At 42.0% G+C, this 15,981-nt stretch overlaps 1 long non-coding RNA gene across 1 annotated transcript in view; it reads right to left on the reverse strand.

Moving 5' to 3' along the window:
* LOC131383383 (uncharacterized) overlaps positions 1-11,027 on the reverse strand; it is a 28,942-nt gene extending 17,915 nt beyond the window's left edge. Inside the window, exon 1 of the long non-coding RNA XR_009213372.1 lies at positions 10,964-11,027. This is a non-coding gene — a long non-coding RNA (uncharacterized LOC131383383). The remainder of the gene's footprint in view (positions 1-10,963) is intronic.
* Between the last annotated feature and the right edge of the window lie 4,954 nt (positions 11,028-15,981).

Raw genomic sequence — 15,981 nt, forward strand, 5'->3', positions numbered from 1 at the left:
TGCTGGGCCTTCTTGCCCTTTCCCCACATGTTCCTGGCAACATGGCTGCCCCCACATATCCCCACGTGTGTAGAACATCTATGGCACCGTGCTTTTGCATATTAAAAGGCTTGGGTGGGAGGGCCAGGTTTTTTGCAGGCTACGTGAATGACATACTTGGACAAACCAATTCCCTGAGCCCTATCCAAATCAGACATCGCCTCTTCCAGCCTCTGCTTATATACCTGGCTGGTGTTCACCGCACTTGAGGACCTCCTGTTACAGCTTTGGAGCACCCCTCCCCCATCTCTGTACAGGGGAGCTTCTTCCTTGTGTCTTCTCCCTTCCTTCTTGCCTATTAAACTCTCCACTCCTTAAAACAAACAAACAAAAGTCATAATTATTTGTATACCTAGAAATAGAGTTTCAAACTGCATGAAACAGAACTTAACGGAATTGCAAAGAGAGGCAATTCTCAACGTACTGCCTTTGGAGTAGCCCTGCTCTGCAGGAACAGAAAAAAAAGAGGCCAGGCACGGTGGCTTATGCTGGTAATCCCAGCACTTTGGGACACCGAGGCGGGTGGACCACCTGAGGTCGGGAGTTTGAGACCAGCCAGACCAAAGTGGAGAAATCTCATCTCTACTAAAAATACAAAATTAGCCGGGCATGGTGGCGCATGCCTGTAATCCCAGCTACTTGGAAGGCTGAGGCAGGAGAATCACTTGAACCTGGGAGGTGGAGGTTGCGGTGAGCTGAGATCATGCCATTGCACTCCAGCCTGGGCAACAAGGGCGGAACTCCGTTTCAAAAAAAAAGAATTGCAAAGAGAAATAGACAAATCCAAAATTACAGTCAGAGATAGCTACACCCCTTTATTAAAATTGGTATAACGTGCAGATAAAAATTCTAAATAGAATTTCAGCAAAAAGAACTCAATAATATATTAAAAGAAAAATACAATGGGGCCATGTAGGAGTTTGATCATGGCAAAGAATTGAGGCACGTAATTGACTGACCAGCCTGAGACATCCATGGACACCCATGGCAGAAAAAGGAATTACATGGTGTGTGAAAATATTTCCACCATTTTAATTTTAGAACATTAGAAATAGACTTTTAAAATTGAAAGTAGCTTAATCACTAAAAACTATTAGTTTTCTCATAAATTGCATAAATGAATCTGGATCCTTTATCCATCCAAAATGTGGACACATTCTTTCATTTCACAAGGTGGCTTATTTTCAAAGCCTCTGACAATCAGCTATAAAAAGAATGGTATTGAATAGGGGCAAAAAGGCTCCTATTAATCACTGCTCTGTGAGCGCCTCTTGAATGTGGTCTCCAATCATAGTGTTTCCTGGACAGACTTCCTTTATAGTAGCTGCCCAGCAATCCATTAAAATGACAAGTGAAGGCCCACATGGCGGGCTGAGTGCACTTAATGCAATACTGACAGGAGAGATGACAAAAAAGTTTCCACCAGGCAGTTGCAAAGATGCCACTACACCTGGGAACAGAGGGAACTTTCAAGTTAGAGTGCAGAGTAATCTCTGACACTCCAGGGATTGGAAATGGATCTGTGAAGAAATGGCACCAAATGAATCAAAGGGATTTTAAATTGGTATTAGAAACCTAAGAATACAAAGTTTGTGAGAGGATTTGCTACAATAATGCTCTAATGATTACCTCCTCTCAATGGGTTAACATTTAACTATCATCTTTATGAAGCTCTTTGGACATCATTCAGTAGATGACACTATCCACCCTTGTCTCTTTAATTATAATCAAAATTAGATTTAAAAAATTTTTAACTTTTATTTTAGAGACATGGGTGTACCTGTGCAAGTTTGTCACATGGGTACCTGTGCACCCAGGTAGTGGGCATAGTTGCCAACAGGTAGTTTTTCAACCCACACCTCTCTTCCTCCCTCCTTCTGTCTAGTAGTCCACAGTGTCTATTATTCCCATAAAACTAGATTATTTATACTAACTTACAGTTCAGATGATAGACAAAGAACTGTGGGTTACTTTCTTGGGATTTTTTTTTTTTTTGGAGCCAAGTTTGAAAAAGATAAATGTGGAAACTCTGCTTTTTTAGCAGCCTTTTAAGGGACTCCATTCTAGTTAGTGTGAACAACAGTAAGGTGGATTGAGAGGTAAATACTGCATGCTTTGTATCTGTTTCAGAAACAATTTAAAAATACATAAAATGAAAATAAAAGTAGGAAGCAACACTTCCGTGTATTTTTAAATTTTTTATTTTGAAATGATGTTAGTCACTTGTCCAATTTCTTCCCCTTCCCCTACTGTAGCTGGGTGTTGATTTACCGTCTTAGTAGACATTTCTGGAGTTGGTTCCAAATCTCTGAATTATTTTTTTGTGGCTTGGCTTTTAATTTGTTTTTATTTAAAACAGACTTGGATCTATTTTGAGACTCGATTATGAAACTCTACTTTCTAGAATAAAATTTTCAAACTATTGTTAAATAATCCTTTTACTAAAAGAGCTTTTCCAAAGACAAAATGGTGCTTCTATCTGCCTCAGCTGTATGGAGTTCCAGTTTAAATTGATATAAGAAAGTATTTATTTGCATTTTTTTCAAGGGCACTATGTTGTTTACTTCTATGGAAAAATAAAAACAATTAAAAAATCACTTCAATAGTCAAGCAAAATTGACAAGCACAGTATTGTTATAAATTCTTGATATTACAACTTGAATCATACTTATATCAAATATACTACTCAGAGTCAATTTTCTATGGGTTGAATAGTAATATTTTATGTGGAACAATGTAATATATGATTGGAATCATCTACTTCCTGAAAGTTTGGTAAAACTTCTCTGTGAAACCATATAGGTCACACACACACACCCACACACACACACACACACACAAGAAGTTCATGTAAAAACTGGCAAAGACTGAACAAGGTCTGTCATCTAGTTAATGGTTTTGTACCAGTGTGAATTTCCTGGGTATTTTTTGTTGGGGGTGGTTTGGGGTTTGTTTTGTTTGTTTGTTTGTTTGTTTGAGACGGAGTTTCGCTCTTGTTGCCCAGCCAGGCTGGAGTGCAATGGCGCGATCTGGGCTCACTGCAACCTCCACCTCCCGGGTTCAAGCGATTCTCCTGCCATGATCTCGGCTCACTGCAACCTCCACCTCCCGGGTTCAAGTGATTCTCCTCCCTCAGCCTCCTGAGTAGGGAGGGATCACAGGCACACACCACCACACCTGGCTAATTTTGTATTTTTAGTAGAGATGGGGTTTCACCATGTTGGTCAGGCTAGTTTCGGACTCCTGACCTCAGGTGATCCACCCGCCTCAGCCTCCCAAAGTGCTGGGATTACAGGCATGTGCCACTGCACCCAGCCAGAATTTCCTGGTTTTGATATCATGCTACAGTTATGTAAGATGTCACCCTGAGGGAAAGATACGTGTGATGAGTTCACAGATTTCTATGTGCTCTAAAATTATTGTGACTCTAAAATTAAGAACTTCTGTTAAACAAAAGCTGTCATAAGGTGAAAAGACAAACGAGAAAAGCAAGAAAATATTTACAACAAATTTAACTGATGAGTGGTCATTATGGAGAATTCTTTACAAAAATGTTAAAACCTTGTACAAATGAATAAAAAAGATAAACCAATGAGGGAGGCAAATGGGAAAAAGATTTAAACAAGAATTTATTTCAAACTGAAGAGAAAACACTAATGGACCTTAGATACTTGACCTCATTAGAAATCAGGTAAATGCAACTTAAAATCAGGTAACTGCAACTTCAAATCATTCTGAAATACCGTTTAACCCCAGGGAATAATGGAATCCAGTAGGACCTCAAACAATTTCAATGGCATCAGTACTCTTCTAGTTGCCTTTGTACCTTTGTGCATTTTTCTTCATGACTTGCATATATTAGTTTGTATATGTCAAATATTGTATAATGCAAAGAGAAAAGAGAAGCTTTCTCTTTGGCTTCTACAAATCTCCTTTTCTGTGGAGCATGTGTGTCTGAATAGCAAGCATTTGTTCCTGTCAAGACAGATCAGAGCCATGCCTTGGCTGACACCAGAGGCTCAGGTCTCAACCACACTCCAGGTGGCCCCACTGAGCAAGCCACCCCTCTCCACCTTCATTTGTTCGTGTGGTGAAGAAACGTCCTGTTTGTTAACCGCCTCCCACACACCCGTCATGGTGTGGGTCATAATGCTGTCTCTCTCATAGTTTCCTCTTCCTCTACCCCACAGATCCAATGCTAGCATTTCAGTTCCTAATTTCCTCTTTGGGATGCCAGCCCCTTCCTATATTTCCTTGGCAGTTCCTATTCCCAAGTTTACCACCTTTGAGCTACCAAGCAACTGCCAGCTCCATCTCTATTCCCTTTCCTAAATTCTTGTCCCCAACTCTGAGACCTTTCTTCACACCTGAAACAGAATTCTCTTTTGGAACTATCTGCCCCTTTCCCTTTGTTTCTTTTCTTTTACTAAGTCTTCTTCTTCCTCTTACTTTTCTCCATGAAACCCTTCCTGACTAACCTAGAAGAAAATTTAGATTCTCTTTACCTTAATTTTTCAACCATCCCAAGGATATATTAAAAATACTAGTTGTGGCTGGGCGCAGTGGCTCATGCCTGTAATCCCAGCACTTTGGGAGGCCAAGGCGGGTGAATCACGAGGTCAGGAGTTTGAGACCAGCCTGGCCAACATGGCAAAACCCCATCTCTACTAAAAATACAAAATTAGCCAGGCATGGTAGTGGATGCCTGTAGTCCCAGCTACTCTACTTGGGAGGCTGAGGCAGGAGAATTGCTTCAACTCGGGAGGTGGAGGTTGCAGTGAGCTGAGATTGCGCCACTGCACTCCAGCCTGGGTAACACAGCAAGACTCAGTCTCAAAAAAAAAAAAAAAAAAAAAAAATTGTTTTCAGGCCAGGAGGAGTGGCTCATGCCTGTAATCCCAGCACTTTGGGAGGCCAAGGGGGGCGGATCACTAGAGGTCAGGATTTCAAGACCAGTCTGGCCAACATGGTGAAACCCCATCTCTACTAAAAAAAAAAAAAAAAAATAGCAGGGCATGATGGCAAGTGCCTGTAATCCCAGCTACTGGGGAGGCTGAGGCAGAAGAATCGCTTGAACCCTGGAGGTGCAGGTTGCAGTGAGCCAGATCGTGCCACTGCACTCCATCCTGGGTAACAGAGTGAGACTCCACCTCAAAAACAAAAAACAAAAAAATCTAGTTGTCAATTTAAAAAAAATAGGAGATACAGTCTGCAAATATTGTCATGCCACTCTGCAGAAGGGACGGCAGATTTTAAATTGAGTATGTGCTCCCTAAATCTTGGACGGGTAGCTGCTGGCTTCCAACCTGGCCGCTTCACGATAACCACCTGCCTCTGGTTCAATAGCAATAGCACCAAGACCCACATGAGAGGAAGGGAGTCCCCTTCCACTGAAGCGGGGGGCGGGGGGGTCCATCAATAATGATCCATTCCAGTGGGTCCTTCCCCTCATCTACATCTTGTTGTCTTCACTGCCTCACCCAGAGCACCCTTCTTTCTCCAACCCTCTCTTGCCTCACCTCTCTCTAGCTTTTTGGTTTAGCAATGTGTGGTGTCTGGTTCATCTACTTGTCTAGCTTCAACCGGCCTTACCTCAATGTGTGACCTATTGCCTCCCTTCTAGCAAGATTTCTGTTGATGATTGTTTCAGAGGGTGGCCTCCCCATCCAACCACTGGGACTCCCTCTTCTTCCCTCTCCGTATCTCTCCCACAGGCTGGCCTGACAGCCTGGGACCTGGCCCAGGGTAGGCAGGCCAACAGCTATTGTACATGCACCGAGAATGTCTCTTTTTCTGACATCTTACTCTTTTATGATCTAAAGATACCAAGTGGGTTCTTCGGGAAACTGGTGAGACATTTCCCGAGTCTGAGCTGAGACCCATTCTTCTCCAGTCAGAACGCAGTCCCTATTGTCTGAAGTAAGAACTGGCGGCTGCTACTTCCTACATTCCTAACTATGGGCCAGCTTCCCAATACCATAATCATCATCACCACAACAACTACTGCTGGCTTGTAGGGACATACTATGTGTTTGACACTACTTTTAAAGCACCTTGCAAATATCGTCTTTTAAGTTTACACAACCCAATGAGAAGATACTAACATTATCTCTAGATGAGAAAACTGAGGTTAAAAGAGGTTGTTCTGCTAGTAATTGGTAAGGCATGGATTCCAGTCCTGACAAACTACCAGATGCCCCCAAATCCTGAACTAAATAAACAAATACAAAGAGAAAAGAAAACTGAATCATGCCTGATTTACCAGAAAATTCTCAGTGTGTACAAAGCACACAAGGAAAGCCAGGTGTCCCTGAGTGGATGCCATCAAATTCTAGTCTCCACTAGTCAAAAATATTGGTCACAGTTTATGTGTCCTAGGAAACAGTCTTTATTTTTATTGAGGGATGTCAGAGAAACATGCATTTTTTAAAAATTTATTTAAATTAAAAAGATATTCTTGGCTCCTATTATGCTAACAATTTTGGGGGACTATATATATATATATATATATATATATATATATATATATATATATATAATATATATATATATATATATATATATATATATATATATATATATATACACACACACACACACACACACAGACATAAACCATAAAGGACAGTTATCATAATCACTCCCTTGTATGGCTCTCCCTCTGTATGGCTTCATCAGACTCACTAATGTAGCTAGAGGAAAACACAGTCACATTGATTGTCTTACTTTAAATTCATGATCTTGAAAGTCTAGTGGGCCCTGATGGCTGCCCAACAATAGTATTATACTTTCTTAGTTCATGCACTCTCCTATTCTTCTAGACAATATAGTCTATTTTTATTATTCACAGTAGCTATGTCCTATAAAGTTGTCAGGAATGCTGAATTAACAAACACTAAACCATCGCTCTTAGGTGAAATACAGAGTCAGGTCTCTGCAAGCTTCTGGCCATAACATTTTCATCAACCAATAAGCATAATCTTATTTTATGTATGTTTCTGTTTAAGGACACCTTATTTAATATATGTTATTGATTCATTAACATTTAATTCACAGACAAAAGCACTAAAACGCACTTCTGAATGGAGCTTCTCTAGCATACGTATTTTCTGCATAAGGCAAGCCTTTCTTGCACTCAGGAATCCTGGGCAGCACTTGAGCACTACACTTGGACAGGGGGCATTTTAAACAGCAAAGTCACCAATAAAAAGCACAAAAAATGCTAAAAACACGGCACTAAAGAGACCACAAAGATGACGCTTATAGTATAAGAGCTGAAACGGGAAGGCAGACTGTGGCCTTGTTCAACCTCAGCTGGGAACATGCACCTGGGATGACTGGAGATTTTTTGCAGTCCTGAGCATGCGCATGTCTGCAAATGACCAGAAAAGCACTGCAAGTACTAATTTGGGGAATGAAAATTAACTTTAGCAAGTAGGTGAATTAAATTAAAAAGATATTCTTGGCTCCTGTTATGCTAACAATTTTTGGGGATATATATATATATATATATACACACACACACACACACACAGACATAAACCATAAAGGACAGTCATCATAATCACTCCCTTGTATGGCTCTCCCTCTGTATGGCTTCATCAGACTCACTAATGTAGCTAGAGGAAAACACAGTCACATTGATTGTCTTACTTTAAATTCATGATCTTGAAAGTCTAGTCGGCCCTGATGGCTATATAGAATCTACAAATACTGAGAATTGACTGTATTTTATGTCTTCTCTTCTCACCCCAAACCTTCCGTATCTTCTCCTGTACTGTCAAACTCATGACCTTGTTTCCTCTTTCACTAAGAAAGTTAAAGCAATCAGAATAGAACTGCTGACTCCTACCATCACCCTATCAGCCTTCTAGCATCTTCTCCCACATATGCTACCTGCCTGCTCATTACCTGAGATGAATTCTCCTTATTCTTGTTTAAAGTGCCCATCTGTGAATGCCTATGGTTTGGCTATTTGTCCCCTCCGAACCTCATCCTGAAATTTGGTCCCCAATATTGGACATGGGGCCTAATGGGAGGCGTTTGGGTCATGGAGTTAGAGCCCTCATAAATAAATGAATGCCTTCCCTGGGGCAGGCAGGGGTGAGTGATCTCTTGCTCTATTAGTTTCCCCAAGAGCTGATTGTTAAAAAGAGCCTGGCACCTTGCCCGTCTCTCTTGCTTCACCTCTCCAGCACGTGGTCTCTGCACTCACTGTCTCCCCTTTGCCCTCCACCATGAGTGGAAGCAGCCTAAGGCCTTTGCCAGATGCAGACACACAGTCTTGAACTTTCAGCCATCAGAGTTGTGAGCCAAGTAAATCTCTTTTTTTTTTTTTTGACAGAGTTTTGCTCTTGTTGCCCAGGCTGAAGTGCAATGGTGCGATCTCGGCTCACCACAACCTCTGCCTCCTGGGTTCAAGCAATTCTCCTGCCTCAGTCTCCCAAGTAGCTGGGATTACAGGCATGTGCCACCACACTGGGATAATTTTGTTTTTTGAGTAGAGACGGGGTTTCTCCATGTTGGTCAGGCTGGTTTCGAACTCCCGGCCTCAGGTGATCTGCCAGCCTCGGCCTCCCAAAGTGCTGGAATTACAGGCCTGAGCCACCAGGCCCAGCCCATCTCTTTTCTTTATAAACCACCCAGCCACCACTTCTGGGTCAGTATCAGGTCAACTGATCACCTCTGCTTCAGTCAAATATTCTTTTATAGCAACACAAAACACTCTGAGAAATGCACTAAGGTCCCATCTCTCTCATCTACTCAAGGACATTGATCCCACCATTCTGCCTTCTCTTCCAACATTAGTTTTTCTCTTGCCCAGGTCAGTTATTTCCATCAGTACAAAAATACTGTTCTCTATCCTTTCTTGACAACCTGTTTGGAAGTTACTTTACAGTACTAAGAAACACTTTAAGATTTTTTCATACATTTTGAAAAAGACTCCTATGCCTGTCCTTAATACTAATGAAATAATAAGAAACAAGCATTGAGTAGTATCCACAAGGTTATTAATTGCAGATTTAGAAAAGCAAACAATTAAAAGCAATCTAAATAAATAATAGAGGGTTGCTTAAATACATACAATAAAATACTATGAAATCATTATAAACTGCAGATGAATATTTAGTTATGTGGAAATAGTATAAATTGAGTGGAAAATTAAGATTTATAAACTAATTATAAAGTATGGCTCTACTTTTATAGAAGTAGAAAATATGGATTTATTTTGCCTGTGTGGGTTTGCACACTGAAAAATAATCAGAAAGACATCTGGAATATATACCAACATTTAGCCCTGGTTTGCCTGACTTTATAGCCCAGGGTCTTAGTTACTCTGCAAAATTAAGTGTGGCTGCTTCAGCTATGCTAAGAAGGAAAGCCATAGGCATGACCCTACATCTTGGCTCAGAAAGCCACACTAAAACTACACATTTCACTTATTGTCTCCTAGAAAGTAAAAAATAAGCTAGAGTTATAAAGATAGAGTTATAATATCTCTTTTTTCTTTATAGATACTCCCTATTTAATTGTGAACTTGGTAAGAAAACTAAGAGGTGTGTTAAATCTAATAAAATGGCTGCCAAAATCGTCAGCTGAGTTCATCCCCTCATCAGACTCAAGTCCAGCACACTCTGTAGGATAAAAACAAACAGCCGTTTGACAGCACAACCAACCAAGAATTAACTGTCTCCTGACCTGTGTTTAAAAACAAACTCCAATTTTAAAGAGCAAGTGGAGCCCTTTCTAAGGTGGGTGAGAGGTGTGTTAATTATAGGCTGAAGAGCTCAATACCAGACTTCCATCTTGACAGCTGTTCTCATTCTCACAGAGTGTTGCCAGGGATACTCCTTGGCTAATCTCCACCAGATGTTTTGAGAGATTGTCAGCATTTCCCAGAGCTATCCCAGTTCCCCAAGACAATTGAGACCTATAATCAGATCTCAAAGGACACCTTCCTACAATATTAAACTACAGTACCTTACATAATGAGAAAATCAGAATAAACAATAGAATTTCCATGGAGTACTATTTCAGTCTTCAAAGAGCTTAAGTAAATTATGCTTTTTATCTTCACAGCACTCCTATGGCACAGGAAGAGGCGGTACTCTGTGGCCCTGTCTGACAGCTGAAGAAAGTGAGGCTCGGTGGGAGCCCGTGCCTTACTCAGCCACACTAAGATGGCAGCGCAAGAACCCAGCCCTGCTGCTCCTGGTGCCCCGCCCTTGGCATCATGCCTTCCCGGGAAACATCTTCTCGGGGCTTTGAAGTATGCACCCCAGAGTAATCACACACTTGTACCCCCATCTCCTCTCTGCTCACTCCAGACCCATGTACTCACTGCACATTCACACGCTCTAGCCACCCTGAGCATCTGCCCTGCAAGTATCACCCCAGTCAAGGTCACGGACTGGATTCTACCTCCACAGAAGGATACATACTCAGGTGACAAAGATGTTTGCTCAATAATTATCCTTTACAGCAGACAGAGAGTTTTAAGTATTCTTTAGCATTCTATCCCCAAAAAGAGGAAAAATTAAGAGAACATTCTATGATAAGGAAAATGGTTCACTTTCATGTTTTTAAAAAATTATATTCTTTCCTTGCCTATATTTGTTGGCAGGTCTTGACAGAATTTTCACCCCTTCATGACCCCAGTGTTTGCCTGGGGGTTCCTGATCTCTATCCAGTCAGCTGTCCTCTTTGCTCGTGACCTCCCCAACCTGGTCCTAGGCCACATATTCCCCCCAGGCAGAATGGGCCTCATTAGCGAAAGAACTGTGCTCTTAAACTCAAGGAACCTAGTCTCAAGGTCCACCTGGCCCAAGTATGGACACAAGGAAACAGCAAGAATTATTTAAGTTAGGTAGGACTTTATATGAAAATCGCAAAAAGGATATATTGAAAACGACCAAACACATACTTTGAAATGAAAAAAATACATAGTTTGTTATACACCTGGAAAAGGACATTGTATCCAGGCCAGAGCCGAGAAACCTTAGAAGTCATGACCTCTGACCCAGAGGTCAGCCTCCCTGCTGCAGACAAACGGCTTCTTAACTGTCACAGAACTTTGGGAAAGCTCTTAACTGCCACTGACACGGTGTCCAGCCACATCTCTTGATGAACCTGAAGGAGCAGGAACTCCACAGGGATGTTTGAAACCAACGATATTCAGAGATTTCTGCTGGACTGAGTGTCCCAGAAAGGAATCAGACTGAAGGGGAAAAGTAGAGCAGTTCCAGGAGAAAATCCTTATCAATAAAGAAGTTTATCCAAGGGCACAACAGAGCAGCAAAGCACGTCGGTCAGGCAGCAGGGGTGGGCGGCTCCCTGGGAGGCTGGGTAGAGCTTGTCTGGCTTCCCCCGCCTCAGTGCAGTATGCTCCAGAAAGGAGAGGGCTGGGCTGTAAAGGAACCGTGCCATGTGCAATCCAGTGCCAACAGAGGGGTGATCCAGGGGAGCTGGTGGCAGCCGGGGAGTGGCCTCTGTGAGGGGAATGGAGCAGGAGAATGGAGGAAGGGGGTCTGTCAGGCACATGACGGAAGTGGCCATGCCTCCCTCCAGGTGCTTCTGGGAGCAAAGTGATCTAGTAGAAGGGGGCATTCAGATCCCAAATGAAAACACACCTAGAAATCCCGAGGAACGTTTTGGAAGGGGGATCATGAGGGGGTAAAACAGAATTTTTGCTGGGAAAAGAAGCAGGAGGAAAGAGAATTACAAGGTCACTGTAAATGTGAAGTGTGTGTATTCTCTGACAAATGAAACTTGCTGGAAACTAAAAGGTTTGTATGACGCGTGCTGCTATGAGCCTGGAATTTTTCCATGCTATGAAATAGATGGTAAGCCTTAGCTAGAGCGGGGAGGGAAACATCCCAGTTAGGTCTCAATCCTCTTCCTCGTGTCCCATGGAGCAGATTGTCACTGGGGGTCCTCTTCTTGCAGTGGTGTCCTTATTTCTGAGACCTGGACTTTGCCTAGGCGGGTGCTGGAGGAACAGTCTCAGAGTGCAATGTTGTCGTTGGATTCACAGGAAGCTCTGCCTCTCTCCACTGGGGCTAGTGAAGTTTGCAGTGGCCACTAAAGACCTGTCAGGCCAGCCCAAGCCTGCTGCACCTGTTTCTGTGTTCTCTTTGGCAATTGCATTTTCTCTTTCAGACCCAGCTTCTTCCTACATGCTGTGGTCATCAGAGAGGTGTTTTTTAAACTAATCTCAACAGCTAAATACAAACTCAGAAAGACTCTGTTGGACCAAAAAAAAAAAAAAAAAAAAAAAAAGGGCAGGAGGTGGGGGATGAGGTTTACATTTTAACATAAAAAGCTCCTGCTTGAAATTAGAGGTGAACTTTCCCCTTTTCGTCTAAAATGTGTATACCCATCCATTCCTCATACAACGAGTGACAATGAGCGTCTCTCCAGCCTCCCATCCCATACATACTCTCGCCGTAGTCACCAATGACAAATATATTTGGTCACTTTTGTGCCTGTGATTAAAGCAAACCTCTATAGAGCAGGCCCTCAGGCCAGCCCCGAGACTCCACTGACCACCTCTAGTCATTTTGTTTCTTAACCTGCCCCTCCCAGTGTCCTGAGGCCAAACCTGTTGCCAGCCATGACCTGGCTGAGTTTCTTGCTGGCCCCCCTTTTGTCCTTTTCAGAAGGCCAGCAGGACCCAGCTAACAGGGCTTAGTGCTTACCGGAGAAGGGCCTCGAAGGTGGGGTAGTCAGGATGTTGAACTCCAAAGTCAGTTAAAGTTAAGAGGGAAAAGTAGACACTGCAATCTATAGAGGCAGGTCCAGAATTTGGAAATTCAGGTTTCCTGGAGAATCCCTTGGGTGGAAGTTCACACCTCTGGCAAAGGCCTCGTGACACTATGGAAAGCTCACAGGTTTCGGTTCTTATTCTGCGATGATCTGTCAGGTGAGTTTGGACTGGCCACTGACATTCTAACCTCAGTATTTTATCTAGATTTCCGAGAAGTTGCGAGAAAGCTGCAGTGGGTAAGCCCTGAGAACTCTGTGGCTCTAATGATTAGAAGTAGGGGCAAAAGAGACCAAGAGGAGTCACTGAGGTGTCAGCCTCAGGCAGTGTTAGCTCTGCACTCTGCTGTATAATACCTGCCAGTTCTGCATGGCCCTTCAAAGCTCCTGACACTGATGTTTGTGTGTCTCCTGACTTCTGTAGCTCATTAGGTCACTTGCTCCCAAGACATTCAGGACCCCCAAAAAGACAGCCCAGTGAAGGGCACTTCTTATCTGTTTTCATTACCATCGTATTTCCTAGCATGTTGAACAGCATTGAATACAGATCTTCTCAGCTATGAAAAGGACACTGATCTCTAACACCAGAGCAGCCTCATTTGGTCATGTTTTCCTTTCTTTTGATTACTTTAAATTATTTTTAATTTTTTTTTATAAAAAATATCTTATCTTATAAGTTGTGTGACATTTCCCCACTTAAAAGCTTAGATGAAGCCCCATTGTCAACAAGTTAAATCCTTGGCATGAATTTTTTTGATTTTTTGTGATGTGGTCCAAGCTTTCTAATGTCACCTCCTGTCTCTTCCTCCCTCCCTGTTATGCTAATAATTCAGAGCTTATCAGTGAGGTCTGATGCTAAACGAAACACTCTCATATCTCTGATTTTGCTTATATTGCTGTTCCTTCTGTCTTCTGGGGAACATCTCCTCTGCCTGTAAAACGTTCTTCTGCCATAATTTCTTGTAAATCACTTTATTACCCCACCTGCTTCATTTCTCCTTCAAAGGCACCTGGCCTCCCCACACCTCGCTGCATACTCCCCCAAATCAACTTCATTTATTGTGGTTGTATACAGCCTTTTATTATTTAACTTTTCATATGTGTCTTATGTTGTAAGTTTTTTAGGGCAAGAGGGATGGTTCTTAGATTACTTTTATACCCCTCATGTTACCTGACACATTATTACCCATACAGCTCTATAGTAAATATTCAATTAAAATCTAGTGGGAATAGACACCAGATGCAGTGGCTCACCCCTGTAATCTCAGCGCTTTAGGAAGAAGAGGCCAGGGGATCACTTGAGGCGAGGTTAGAGAACAGCCTGGACAACACAGTGAGGGCCCATCTTTACAAAAAATTTAAAAATTAGCTGGGTGTGGTGGCACACATCTGTAGTTCCAGCTACTTGGGAGGCTGAAGCAGAAAGATTGCTTGAGCCCAAGAGTCCAAGGCTGCGGTGAGCTAGGATCACACCACTGCACTCCAGCCTGGGAGACAGAGCAAGACCCTGTCTTTGTATACATATATGAATAGAAGGCATACCAACCAACCCCTTTGAAAATATACCCACCTTAAGTTTTCTTTCTAAACCTGCCACATCTATCTCTAACCAGGCACTTTTCCGTCTTTTAACTACCTTCAGTGTTTAAAGTCAGTTGACCAACATCAACTGTGTTGTGCATGACTAACTCTTAGGCAGGAGGTAACTGAAGCCAGTTTTGCAGACATGAACCAACGGCCAGTAGAAGGGTTCTGGACATTGGTGCATGAGTCCGTCCCACTGAGGTGGACTGAAAAGCCATGAAAGGAAAAAAAACAAGCGGCCTAAAGATACACGTTTAGCGAGTGAGTACAACAGTTAGAACCTCTCTAGCCATTCTTATTTTAGGTAGACAAATTGTGTTTATTACAGTTTAAAAATGGAGTTTTGGAGAAAACAGAATAGGTAGCTCAATACAGCTTTTGTTTTTGTGGATGTCTCTTCGGTGCCAAATTATGTCCTAAAAGTCTGTCTTCTCTAAAGAAATCCAACCGAGTTTCCTCTTCAGTGATTTCCCTTAGAAATTAAGAAAATAGAACGATATATTGTGGGTAATTGAAGAATTGAAAGCAGAATGATTTTTAAAGTATGAAGAAAGCTACTGTAGCATTTTAGATCATTCTTACCAATGATTCCTAGGATATATATAATAAATATTTACATAATAGAGGTAGTAGTGTACATCAGAACCCAGACACAGTGTATACTGTCAGTGCACCTTGAAACTTAAAATAAAAAAGCCTTAAAATGAATGCTATACTCCTCTTGACTGAAGAAAGCCTTCGATCCCAAACTTTTACATTGTCTTGGGGTGATCTTTTCTCATATTCTCTCCTAGAATTCCTCAGTCTTTCAAAACATGGCTAAAAAATACAAGCCTTCCTAGTTACAGTAAGTTCATCCTACTGAGAAATCCAACTTTTTTCAAAGCGAAAATAAGCGATGAATTCAACCACTCAGCCAGACTTGGAGATTATGAAGATTCCTGGCTCTTGGGCTATTACTTGCTTGCCAGAAATATCAAAAGACATCAGGGTTTGTTATCCTTAACATACAACCTATTTGATTCAAAGACACTTTGAGAAGTAGTCATGCACACAATGATCATATCCTAAATCCTCTCTATGTTCTGGACAGACACTGGACAGCATTGCAGCAAGAGCCTATGACAGAGTGTTTTCCATCCTGAAGTCAGGATCCACTGGATAAAGTTTACCAAGAGAACTTCGTCTTCTTAGTATGTGATTTCCAGAAATGTGGACATTGAAGGAGAGCACATACCCTCTTACCATTTTCAACTGTGATGCTCTTCTAATCGCACCCACAGCTCCCTGTCCCTTGCCACTCCAATCTATTCTCCACAATGCAGATCAAAGTATCTCTGCAAAACGCAAATCTGATTATGTCTCTTCCCTATTGAAAATGGCTTAAAAGTCCCCCATTGCTCTTAGGATGAAGTCCAAATTCCTTATTTTGGCTTACAAGCCACACATCTCCTCTGCTTTCCAACTATATTGAAAAGCATTTAATTCCGTATGCTCTTTTGTCTCTGTCTTCGGCATTTTGTTCCCTCCTCTCCTGCTCCCACTTACTCTTAATGTAGACTTTATTTCATAAACACACATGCTCCTGTTTGCACA

Source organism: Hylobates moloch, unplaced genomic scaffold (assembly GCF_009828535.3).
Source record: "Hylobates moloch isolate HMO894 unplaced genomic scaffold, HMol_V3 SCAFFOLD_4, whole genome shotgun sequence".
NCBI classification, from domain to species: Eukaryota; Metazoa; Chordata; class Mammalia; order Primates; family Hylobatidae; genus Hylobates; species Hylobates moloch.